This window comes from Apteryx mantelli, chromosome 11 (assembly GCF_036417845.1).
Source record: "Apteryx mantelli isolate bAptMan1 chromosome 11, bAptMan1.hap1, whole genome shotgun sequence".
NCBI classification, from domain to species: Eukaryota; Metazoa; Chordata; class Aves; order Apterygiformes; family Apterygidae; genus Apteryx; species Apteryx mantelli.
In genome coordinates this window covers 13157597-13170616 of record NC_089988.1, presented here as the reverse complement: position 1 = coordinate 13170616, position 13020 = coordinate 13157597, and the positions used below count along the sequence as shown (strand labels likewise).

At 54.5% G+C, this 13020-nt stretch overlaps 1 pseudogene; it reads right to left on the bottom strand.

The window, feature by feature from the left end:
- Nucleotides 1-670: 670 nt before the first annotated feature.
- LOC136992977 (olfactory receptor 14I1-like) lies at nt 671-1607 on the bottom strand (annotated as a pseudogene).
- Nucleotides 1608-13020: the final 11413 nt, after the last annotated feature.

The window sequence follows — 13020 nt, the reverse complement described above, 5'->3', positions numbered from 1 at the left end:
GCCCTGAAAAGAGAAAGTCCTGCTGCTGTTGGTGGGCATGTCTCCAAGAAAGCTGCAGCCCCCACACAAAGGCTGCACAGGAAATGCCTGCTGTGGAAGTGGGGGAATGGTCCTGAGAAGCAGAGGGTCTGTTCCCACAGGCTTTGTCCAGAATCTCCTCCCCTCCACTCCCACTTCACTTTGAGTGTTGGAGCTCCATAGAGGCAAGGGACCAGCCCACAGTGACAGCTGGCTGCTGCCCTCGCAGGAGAGGGGTGTGATATCACACCCTGACTGTGGCCAGGGATGCTGAGCTCTCCTAATGGACACAGGACGCATGGTCTGGCCATGCCTGTACTAATCTGAGCCTGACTCTGTGCCCCTGAGCTCCCTTAGTGTCAGTGCCAAAAGAGACCCTGCAAAGGGAAACTCTGCTCATTGCACTGGGGGCATCCGAGGGAGCTCAGACTAGCTGGCTCTGAGGTTCCCCCATGTCTGCTGATGAAAGGGGAAGCCTGGCTTCCTGCTTCAACACGGCCTCTGGGTCAGATTCAAATGAGAAATTCCTGAAGAGGCTTGACACGAACCTGAAATATATTTTAATGACAAAAGAGAAAAACAAGAAAGAAAGAAATGCACAGCACAAAGCCTTGATGCCAGATACCCTGAGGAGTGGCTGCACAATGGACAGTTATTGACGCTGACAACGTACCCATTGAACGAGTTTCTTCAGTGCATCTTTGAGCTCCTTGTTCCTCATGCTGTAGATGAGAGGGTTCAGTGTTGGAGGTACCACCGCATACAGAACAGCCACCACCAGATCCAGAGCTGGAGAGGAGATGGAAGGGGGCTTCAGGTAGGCAAACATGTTAGTGCTCACAAACAGGGAGACGACAGCCAGGTGAGGGAGGCACGTGGAAAAGGCTTTGCGCCGTCCCTGCTCAGAGGGGATCCTCAGCACAACTGTGAAGATCTGCACGTAGGACAGCACAATGAAAAGGAAACACCCAAAGGCTAAACAGGAACTAACCACAAGAAGGCCAACTTCCCTGAGGTAGGAGTCTGAGCAGGAGAGCTTGAGGATGTGGGGAATTTCACAGAAGAACTGCTCCATGATATTGCCTTGGCAGAGTGGTATTGAAAAAGTATTAGCAGTGTGCAGGAGCGCATAGAGAAAAGCACTGCCCCAGACAGCTGCTGCCATTTTGACACAAGCTCTGCTGCCCATGAGTGTGCCGTAGTGCAGGGGTTTGCAGATGGCAACGAAGCAGTCATAGGCCATGACAGTGAGGAGATAATACTCTGCTGAACATAAAAAAAAAGAAGAAAAAGACCTGGCCAGCACATCCCAAGTAAGAAATGGCCTTCATTCTCCAGAGAGAATTGGCCATGGATTTGGGGACAGTGACAGAGATGGAGGCAAGGTCTAAAACAGAGAGGTTGAGGAGGAAGAAGTACATGGGGGTGTGGAGGCGGTGGTCACAGGCTATGGCTGTGATGATGAGGCCGTTGCCCAGGAGGGCAGCCAGGTAGATGCCCAGGAAGAGCGAGAAGTGCAAGAGCTGCAGCTCCCGCGTGTCTGCGTATGCCAGGAGGAGGAACTCATTAAGGGAGCTGCTGTTGGACATTTGCTCCCTTTGCGCTTTGGGGACTCTTCAAGGAAGAACAGATAGAGACGAATTAGGGCAGACTTCTCCGAGCAAAGCTTTCTCATAACCTCCCCCAAACACACACACTACCTCTACCCATCTCAGCAGCACCATCACTGAGCTCCATGGCTTGAGCTCTGCTTTGTGCTAGCTGAGTTTGCTATGAGGAGCAGGGGCCTCTGCCCATGGGCTCCAGAGCAGTCAGCCCTGACCCACAGCACTGTGTACATGGAAATAGGTGACTAAAATTTATATTCCCAGTTCCAGTCAGATTTCATCCACACATAATGCTGAAGGCATTTTCGGCATCTTCACTTCCACTTCTAAATAATGTGGGTTCATGAATAGTTTTAAGGCTTCTTTTGTTTCCTTTAGCTGACCCTGTCACACCTGAGGAGCATTCCTGCAGGTAGAAATCCTCAGCATTGCTGCTGCACTCAGAGTGAGCAGCTGTGACTCCTCAGAGGCAAAAGGCTTCACTCTGGCTTGAGTGCAGAGGGAGCAGAGCTGGCCTGTCCATCTGCCTTCCTCCCAGGTGCCCTGTGATCCCGCCTCGGAGGTGGAGGACAGTTGCACTCGTGTTACCCCAAAAAGAAACGACACAGCAGAGAGCAGAGGAATGCACTTGCAAAGTGCCCATCAGCACTCTTTCTGAGGGGACGTGAGGCAGGTCTCAGCCCTCCCTTTCTATCCGGCAACACATTGGTCTCCTTCCAGCTGCCCACATCCACCCTCCCACCAGCATGTCCCAGCATGGCCTCAGTATCTAGGTGGCTTCTGCCTGGGGCACCTAGATAACATGCAGCTGCGATGGGAGAGCTGTGTCCTTGTGGAGGGCAGCTTGCAGCCCAGCCAGACACCCCAGGGAAATGGCGGAATGTCCTAAGGATGGGGTGTCCTGATGAGAGACCTGGCTCATTCCCAGACCCCCACACTGCATTGCCCAGAGACCCACAGGTTAGAAGAGCACCTCACTGTCAAGTACATGTCTGCATGGCAGGACCCACAAGGTCAGTGTCTGAACTGCATCAGAAAGCCCACTGCCCAGAGAGTCCAAGGGGAAGCACAAGGGCAGCGTGGGCAGGTGGGAAACATGGAGCAATACCATGATATTTGTGTAGAGGGAGGCAGGGCCAGGGAGGGACAGAAGGGCACTCAGGAGTGTCTCCTCTCCTGCATGTCCGGCTGCCGAGGAAACGACTCCTGCCGTGGACCCCCCAGCCTTGAGAGCAGAGGGCTGTGCTGGCTGGGAGAGGAGAGGAGGCCTTGGACTTGACAGTTTCCTCTCACACTTTGAGCATGACTCTGCTGCCTGGAGCCGTCCCCGCGGGGAGCTGTTTGTCCGTCCCCACGTCTCTCCCCTCTCAGTGCTCACACACCCCATCCCACCCACTGGGTGCTCAGCTCTGCCCTGCAGAAACCTCCTGGGGGCAGGACACTGCCCAGGGCACTTCCATGTTTGCAGGTCCTATGGAGCAGGTGAGACAAACCTTGGTGAGGCTGGAAAGGTGATGCTGGTTCTGTCCTTAGGCTGAGGGGTGCATGAAGGCATTTGCTGAGTCCCTCCCAGAACTGTTCCTCTCTCAGTGTCACTGTCTCAGTCCCCTGTCTAAACTGGACAGATCCAATCCCATTTCACCGCACCCAGAGAGAATCTAACTGAAAGCACAGACTCATGACAGCTCCTTCCCTTTCATGTATGCCCTGTCTTCACCTTCCTTTTGGTAAGTCTCCTCCAGAAATGTTCTGGGAGTGAGCTGGAGCTGTGGGCGGCCCTGACCCATGCAGCATCCTCTTGACAGGAGGCTCAAGCTGCCCTGCCAGCGATCTCTCCTCCCACCCAGAGCTTCTGCCAGCAGTGCCATGAGGAGCTCCCCAGGCAGGCTGAGTTCTGACCCTCGCAGGTGGCAGAGTCACTGCCCTGGGCACACAGCACCCTGGGGCGCAGGGACACTGCTCTAAATCAGAGCCCTGCGCAGGCCTGTGTGCACACCCCAGCTTCACTGCCCTGCAGGATCCCTGGGAGAAGGTAACAAGATGCCCTGTCCCTGTGACGCTGTGGCAGGGAATCCCTGCTCTGAAGCATCTCCCCCTCCTCTGCAAAGGAAAAGCCAGGAGATCGATCCTTAAAAATCCAATCGTGTGACTGGAATGATTTCAAGACCTTTCCAGGAACTGCAGTAGCATTGCCCTGCAGCCAGAGACTTACCGTGTCAGGGGCTGTGAAAATTTCTCCCACAAGCAGCTCTCCTCTCTCCTCCCACTCCACACTGCCTTGCACTTCTCTCTGTCATGTCTCATCTGGCGGCAGCAGCAGGCAGTGCCCAGAGCCCTGCTGCTCTTTGCAGAGGAGCTGCTCCTGCACACAGCTGTGTCTGGGCAGTGCTGCCCAGTTGCTATGACCTCCTTTCATCCCATGAGCCTGGCCCGACTCGGGAGCAGAGACCCAGCTGAAGACGTGACTTTCTCTGTCCCTTGTGCTCCCTCCTCCTGGGAAATGTTCACTGGAATAAACTAAAATAATCACTGATGGTCCCTCTCTAAGCAATACAGAGAGACCAGTTACAGCATTGTCACTTGTTTCATCAGAGGATTGTTATCTACGACAGGTAGACATGTCCCGCTTTGGAAATCCATCTTCCCATGTCTTAACTGGCAGGACACCTAGAAAGGGCCAAGAAGGAAGCTCATTTTCCCATCCTTCAAGTATTGATTCAGATGAGTTAATCTGGGCATCTCATGCCCATTTAGAAGCCCCTGGGATGCAGTGGGATGCAGATCCCTCCTACGAACTCCACAGACACACAGGCGGTGGGATTCCCCTTGCCAAAACTGGAGTGAGCACAACATAGGTGTCTGCATGGGAGATCCTGGTCTAAGCTCCGGTTATAATCCCTGGAGATGGAGGGTGGGAGTCAGCTGCTCACAAACAAACACCTGGTGACATTGGAAGAGACAGAGGTGGACCAAGGCATGTGCCAGAGTCTTCTTGCTCGGATGGAGCAGCTATGACACCCCCATCCCTCTAGAGCATGAGTTGGGGGTCAGGTGGAGAATTCCCTTGGCCATCTGAAATGACACTAGATGCCTCCTACTACTAGAGCTCCACTCACTATAAAGCTGAGAAACAGGAAGATCCCAGTGTTCCAAACAGCTAATGCAATTCAGTGCAGACACTTGATTTAATGACATAGAAATAGGCTGGCAGGGCCATGTCGGACGCCTGGGGTGTCCAGCACATCCACATGTCTCTAGTAGTTCCAGCATGGGACCTCCAGGAAGCCATGCCTTTTAGGAGTGCATGCTGGGCAAGTGCCCCAGGGCACCTTGGGTTTCCTACCTTTGCCCAAACAAATGAATCCCACCACTGCCTTTAGGCACAGTCTGCACTGTCTACATCCAAGCATGCTGCACAAATGGGAGGCACATCACACCAAGGGCTCCACTCTAGTCTCTGCACTTTCAAATCCTTCTAGCTCTCCTCCTCCTGAACCCCTTCTCACCCCCCCAGGATGATATGAACAGGGACTGTGTTAATGATGTCCTCAGGGTGGCTGGATCACAGAACCAGGGACTTCTTCAGTGGCACCCTGTCCTGCCTAGAGATTGGTTCACCTCTGTCACAGGCACCAAAGTGCCACAGAGTCAGCTGAGGCAGCAAACCCCTCTCCTGCCATTCCTGCACAGCCCAGCTCTGTTTCTTGCTGGCCTTGGGAACTGCAGGCTTTGCTGTCTTAGTGGGAACCTTCCTTCACCATTACATTGCCACCTGCTATCCAGGCCAGCATGTCACCACTTGCAGTCAAAGCCTTTGCATGCATATGGTCCTTGGTAACATGTTTCCCTGTGACAGATCTTCAGTCGGCACCACAGCTGATGCTCTGCTGCCCAAGTATATGCAGCCTGGGGTGCAGCCAGGAGCAGATGGAGATGCACAAGCTGTGAGAGGAGTGCCACATGGTTGGAATAACTGAGATGTGGTGAGATCACTAGTACGACTGGAGTCCTTCAAAGGCAGGGTGCAAGTTCTTCAGGAGACACCAACGGGGAAGATGAGGAATGGGATACCCTATGTATGAAGGTGTAGCTTGGATGTATGGAGCTCTTCCATGGGATGGACAAAGGGAGGCAGCTCTGTAGGGCACAGGAGCTCAGGAAAGCCAACAGGTCATTAAGCACCTTTCAAGCACAAGAATGCTCCGTAACATACAGTTTGTCAAATTAGTAGCCATCTCTGGACCCCAGCTTGGCTAAACAGGGAGCTCCCACATGAGCTCCAGCGCAATAAGGCAGCGTACGGAAAGAGGAAGAAGGGAGAGGCTGCAAAAGAAGCATTTAGAAATATTGTCCAGCAAAGTAGGGATGGTGTTAAGGAAGCCAAAGCTCCTCTGCGATAGAGACACTTGTGGGAATGTGGACAGGAAGAAGAGCCGCTACTGCTTCGGTGACAGTAAAGGAATAAAAAAGGAAATGTGGGCTCACTGCTGAATGGGGCAGAGATGTAGAGGTAGATAGGTTTGGGGAAGTCAAGTCCTTCCTGGCTTCAGTCTTCACCAGCAAGCTCTCCTGAGCTGTTGTGCCTAGAGTCAGGACTCCTGAGGAGAAAAACAACCTGCAGTGCCTAAGTCTTGAGTGAGGAATGACTTGCAAGAGCTCAACCCAGAGAAGTCTATGGGATTGGATGGCTGGCATCCATGGACATGCAGAGAGCTGGCTGCTGTGACAGCAAGGCTGCTCTCTATCATCTTTGAAAGGTTGTGGAGATCGGGCGGTGGGGGAAGTTCCAAAGACCAAAAGAAGGAATATGTTGTGCCCATCTTCAAAAAAAGGTGCCCAGGACAGACCAGGGAGCTCCAGACCATCCAGCCTCATGTTGGTGAGGAGTGTGTCATGGAGCCAATCTTCTCCGATCACATTTCTGGGCACATGAGGGAGAAGAAGGTGTCTGGGAACAGTCAGCATGGAGGAAGGGGGCAATCCAGGGCCAGGTTTCCCTGGGAGTGGGTCCCCCTTTGGGATCTGGATCTGGCAGGAAAGGGGCCTATGTCCTGGAGCTGGGGTGTCCTGCAGCTTCCGTGGGGCTCTCAAGAGCCTGCTGGAAATGCCCATGTTGGAAATGGATCCTTCACCGTGCAACAACCCCAAGGAGTCCACTTGTTTGGGAGAACCTCTCTTCCTTCCCCCTGCATCATTTTACGCTTCTCACTTGGCAGAGCACGTTTTGGGCTCAGAGATGTTGTCCTCAGATGGCCACAACCTCTGTCCTCCTGCAAACTGAGGTCAGACCTCTGCAGCCAAAAGACAGCCTGTTTGGGGGAGCAGCTTGGAAACAGGTGGGGGTGCCATCGCCACCCCACAAGTCCCTGTGGCATAGGGCAGCCCCAGCAGGGCAGCAGCCAGGCCCAGGGGCCCCGCACTGCCCGGCCATATGGGGCCGCGCTGCCCCCAGGCCCTGTGATGCCTCACGCTGCCCTGTGCTGCCACCCACAACATGGCGCCTCACCGCGGGGGAGGGGGAGGAGCCGCCCGTGGGGTCACACAGGGCCGCAGTGTTGCCATGGCATCGCCCCCAGTGCTGCCCTCCTATTGGCCGGACAGGGGAGGAGGGTAGGGCAGGGTTTGACTGGTGGCTCTGTCAGCCAATCAGAGTGTGGCATGTGGAAAAACAGCTGTGAAAGGGGAGCGGGAGCCAAGCTGCCGGGAGTGAGAGGGCAAGAGCAGGTGTGAGCGGGGCTGGTGGGGCTGTGGGCACCTTCAGCTGCCAGCGGGTGCCTTCCCGCCGGGGCAGGGGCAACAGTGCTGGCCCCGGGGCTGCTTTCCTGCAGGAGCTGCAGCAGGGGCTGGTGGGGCCGTGAGCACAGCACAGAGCGACCGGGGACAGCGGGCAGCTGCCCTGCAGCCAGACGTGGCAGCCTGCCCCGAGCAGCTGGGCTGGGGCGGCTGCTGGGGTTGGGGGGCAGGAAGCTTTGCCCCTGCCGGGGGTCGGAGACCCATTTGGAAGCATTTCCCTGAGCTGCTGCTGCCACCGCAGCCCCCAGGTACTGCTTGGAGCTGTGTTTGGGAGCTGCTGGGCAAAGTGTGAGCAGGCTGCTGGTGTCCTCGCGAGGGGCCCTTCCCAAAGGTGTCTTTTGTTCTGAAAACGGCATTTCTGAGTGGCTCTGAGAGAGGCTGTCCCCACATGTCACGCTGTGCCTTAGCCATTGTTTTTGCTCCAGGCTTCTTGCTTTGCCCTGAGACCTGTGACCCTGGCAGCAGCCTGCAGGGTGTTTCCAGAGCAGCTTTGTGTAAGTGTGAGCTGTTTTGCTTGTCAAGGGCCTTGAAACTGGCTGAACAGCCAGTGCTCCACTTGCCGTTGTTATTTCCATGCTCCTAGGTCAGGGTGAAGAGTTGCTGACTTGTGGCTCTGCTGGTTTCACCAGCCGAGATGCCCTGGCCTGAGTCCTTCCACCTGTCTCCAATTGTCAGGGCATAAAACAGGAGAATGGTGGTTGTCCTGGATGCATAGAGGATTTGCTGGGTTTGTTCAGCTCTGGGGAAGGAACCAGACTTCTGAGTTGCGGGAAGGCTTCTCCTTCAGCCTGGGCATGAGGCCCTGCTGTCTTAAGTGTGAGGTCACTTCTGAGTGATGAACTGACTGGATAGCAGCAGAGCTGTGGCTGGAAAGGTGCTTGTGAGGTCCTTTCTACCTGAGCAGTTGACAGGTCAGGAGAAGACCCATGGCTTGGATGCTGGTGGTGAGGTCACTTCTGGGTTTGTTGCGTGTGCTCAGAGGAGGGATTGAGCCCTGCAGAGATCCACAGCAATACAGAAATGCAACTCATTAATCAAGCAGAAGTAGATGTTCCACATCATCTGGCACAAATTTTATTCCACTCCGTCATCATGGGTTAGTACTGCTACATTTCAAATGGAGATGATGTTCTGCGGTGAACATGGACATGGAGTTGGACTTTCCACTTGTTGCTAAATAGAAACTTGCAGGCTTCTCCCAGTCAGCTGGGGAGTCCGGCTAGACTTTTGAGGCTGCTAAATGAATCTAGTGCTGGTGTGAGCAGTGGTGTTAGCAATCTCTTCTTCCCAGGGTGTGTGTGCTTTAGAAATTGCCCCTGCCAAAACACCGGGGAGCTTGTGAGATTTTCCTGCCAGGTCTGAATGCTGTCTCTGTCTTTGAGGTGTCTCTGTCTTTGAGGTGAGAGGCAAGAGCTGGCCTGATCAGTCCCTGTGAGAGCGCTTGCTCTGTGTGTCCTGGAGGTGGGAAGTGAGCAGGCCCCGGGCTGTGAGGGGATGTGCAGAGGCAGTGCCTGTTGCAAGGCCTTGGGAGACTAGAAGGGAATGGAAGGTCTGGAGAGTTGGGCTTTGTGTGTTGTGGGGCGCTTGGGGGTGGCCTGTGTGCTGCCATGTGTGGAGCTGTGGCCTGCGTGTCTCTGATGCAGAGCAAGTGTTGGCTGCCAACCCTCTGTGAGGTGTGGGGGTAGCGGCGTGTCACAGTGCAGGGTGCCCTGTGGTGGAGCAAGGTGGTGGCCCATGTTTTGCTGCTCAGCATGGGAGGAGGTGGCTGGAGAGAGCAGTGCTCTGCTGCCAGAGCCCAGCCTGCCATCACAGTGTCCTTCTGGGAGAGCTGGGTGAGGACTGTTGGTGACCATGTTGCCTCCTTGGAGCATCGTGGTGCGAGGCAGGGCTGCTCGCAGTTTGGTGGTTTCTGTCAGCTGAGGTTCAGGCTTGCAGTTTCTGAAGGTCTTGATGCTTCCGTGAGTCTCTGGGATGTTACTGACTCCCCTGGAGAAAGTCCTCTTCTCCCTCCTTGAAGGCTTTCTGTTGAATCTGGACCCTCATTGCATCTTCCCATCCCAGACCCTAATCCATTGCGATCCCTCAGAGAGATGGGTAGTTAATCAAAGCAGAGCCATTTGTCCACTTTGTGCCTACGCAGACCCTTGCAGACAGGGGAGATGCCACCTCACGAGAAGTCAGGCCTCTCAGGACGATGGGTGGCACTGAGACACCTGTCCTTGGTGAGTGGTGGAGGTGGCATCTCCAAAGCCGCTGGTGCCTTTGGTAAGAGTCTCAGAAGAGCAGATTCCTTGAGGCTGCAATGGGGGAGACATGTGGAGGTAGGGATCCAATGCCCTGCTCAAGGCAGGTGCCAGTAGAGGAGGTGTCTTGGGTCCTTTTCCAGGAAAGTTTTGATCAGGCTCTCACCAATACAGCTCAGCATGAAGGGGAGACATTTGCCCCTGCCTGCTGAGACTCTGTAAGGCCAGCAGAACTGACAGTAGCACTCCGATTCTTTCTTTCTTTCTAGGTTGCTCCACTCCTGGAGGTTCCCAGTGCAGTCCTAGAGCCCCTGAGGGTGGAGGCAGGATGCCAGGGTGTGTCCCTGTGCCTGTCAACATCTCTGCCAACATCGTGAGTCCTCTGTGAAAGCAGCTGCAAGTGGATGAGAAGAGGCTACGTATGGATGCGAAGGCTTCCATAAATGCGCCTGGCTTCCGTGGGTGACTTGGGGTGTGGGTTCACCTCCTGGTACCTCTGCTGTGCTGCAAATTCCTCCTCCCACAACTGCTGTTACTGCCAGCCTGCTCAGCAAATGCTGTTGTGCGCCCTCCTTTTCCTAGAACGTTGTGGTGCCATATAGGACGAGTTCAAGACCCTTCTAATAAATGCCCACATGTCTTGAGTGCCTTTGTGTGAAGGCTGCAAAGCCTCCATAGCTTGACCTGAGGAAGTCTGACAGCTCTTGGGCTCCTGGCTCTGCGAGGGGTGAAGATGTGCCCAGGGCCAGGTTGCCCGTGGCACCCAGCCCTCCGTGCTCTGTGAAGGCAGCTGTGGAGCCCAGACTGCTGCTGCAGAGGCTGCGCAGCCAGGACAGCTGGCATTTCAGCAGCTGTCCAGTGTGGGTCTGTCTCATTGCTTGGGCCTCATTTCAAAGCCTCTGCACCCTTTTTCCCTTCCGCGGAGCTCCTTGTCCAAGTAAGTAAAGGAAAGGACCCGAGGTTCCTTTGGGCCCAGGAGCCCTTCTGGACTCTCTACTATTTCTATATTGTATCTTTTGTATTACTAAAGAAAATGCCCATCCCTGCCATCCCTAGGTGGAGGTTCCTGAGGGGATAGAGGTGGAAAGCAGCAGCCTGCTGTGCCCAAAGAAAGCAGGATCCTTCCCTCTGAAAAGAGCAGCATTGCCCAAGGAGCCAGCTCTGTCCCTGCCTGATCTTGTGCTGCTCATTTGCACAGGCCTTGTGAGCCCAGAGTGCCTTGGCCACCTTGTGGTGTCACCTCAAGAGCTTCCCTGTGTGTCTGGGTTGAGGAGCCAAGGGAAGGCAGCGAGCAGAGCAGTGGCTGGGGAGTGTGCAAGAGGCGAGTGTCCTGCATCCATCTCTTCTTGGTGGCACCTGGTTGTATCAAGCAGAAGAGGCAGCTCTGTGGGACAGAGACAGTGTGTTTGTAGAGTAGGGGGCAGAGCAGAGGTCTGGCGTCAGGTTGATGCCTGGTGCAGTGCTGAGCTGATGTGACAGTGTCAGCAACCCTTTGCAGTGCAGCTGCTCCCTCAGCTGGTCTCTGTCCCTAGAAATGCACTAGAAATGGAAGTGGCATCCTGCTGTCATTGTGTAGGTGCTGCAGTGCAAAGGCTCCCAGTTCGGACTTGATGGCACTAAAAGAAAAGCAAGACCAATCGTTGCCTTTTGTGATTTGTGTGCAGGGTGACAGAGTGGAGCTGTGCCATGACCTGGAGTCTTGCCAGGAGATGAAAGCCGTTTGCAGAAGACTGTTGTGTATGGAGTGATAACAGCTTAATCAAGGGACGTGCAAGTGGCCCAGGTGAGCTTCTCCTTTCCTCTCACTTCAGCCTCAGCACCTGACAGACCAGCTCGATGCATCTTGCTGATGTTTGTGTTTGTGAAGTCATTCGGGCTCAGTATCTCCTAGGCCACCAGCAGACACACTGCTTCTTTTTGTACAGGTGCAGGAGCACCTGGTAGAGCAGCAGTATGGAGATGAGTGTTGTTTGTGCTTCTGGAGATGGTGTGCCTCAGTCCATGCTAGGCGAGGAGCATGCACGTGGCTTCAATGCAGACTGTGAGGTCACTTTTGTTTCAGTATTGAGAGGCCAGTGGTGGGCACATGGCTGCTGTTTTCGCTTGTGAGGTCATTCTTGCCTTCCTATATACTAGGCCAGCAGATGGCACGTGGCTTTGCTGAAGCCTGTGAAGTCACTACTTCCTCGGAATGGGATAGGCAAGCAGCAAGCAACGTCCTTTGATACACACTGTTAGGCCAGTTCTGCATCTATAAACGACAGCCAAGAAGGAAATACTATATCACCGTTTACGATTCTGAGGTCACTTGTGGCTCAGTGCCTGATAGACCAGTGCTAGGTGTGTGGGTGCTGTTTGTGGTTGTGAGGTCAGTGGTGGCTCAGTGCCTGCTAGGCCAGTGCTAGGTGCGTGGGTGCTGTTTGTGGTTGTGAGGTCAGTGGTGGCTCAGTGCCTGCTAGGCCAGTGCTAGGTGCGTGGGTGCTGTTTGTGGTTGTGAGGTCCCTTGTGGCTCAGTGCCTGCTAGGCCAGTGCTAGGTGCGTGGCTGCTGTTTGTGGTTGTGAGGTCAGTGGTGGCTCAGTGTCTGCTAGGCCAGTGCTAGTCCCATGGCTGCTGTTTGTGGTTGTGAGGTCAGTTGTGCCTCAGTGCCTGCTAGGCCAGTGTAGGTTACATGGGTGCAGTTTGTGGTTGTGAGGTCAGTGGTGGCTCAGTGCCTGCTAGGCCAGTGCTAGGTGCGTAGCTGCTGTTTTCAATTGTGAGGTCCCTTGTGGCTCAGTGCCTGCTAGGCCAGTGCTAGGTGCGTGGCTGCTGTTTGTGGTTGTGAGGTCAGCGGTGGCTCAGTGCCTGCTAGGCCAGTGCTAGGTGCGTGGCTGCTGTTGGTGGTTGTGAGGTCAGCGGTGGCTCAGTGCCTGCTAGGCCAGTGCTAGGTGCGTGGCTGCTGTTTGTGGTTGTGAGGTCACTTGTGGCTCAGTGCCTGCTAGGCCAGTGCTAGTTGCATGGCTGCTGTTTGTTGTTTTGAGGTCACTTGTGCCTCAGTGCCTGGTAGGCATCAGAGGATTTACTGCAATATGGAGCATTGTGCTTCATCCTGCACATCTTGGGGGAACTTAACAACATCTTTCTTCATCCTAAGACTTCCAGCTCCCCTGTGTAGATTAACAGCTCTCACTCTCCCACTGCCTCAATGATTAAGACTTAATTTGGATTTCGGTCTGCTCTGAACATTATTCGAGCGGTCTGTTTTGGATCCAGATAGGCACGTCTCCTCCTGTAAGGCTGATGTTTGGAGGCACAAGTGACCTCACAACCACAAACACCAACCACAGCACTAGCACTGGCCTATCAGGCCCTCAGGCACAAG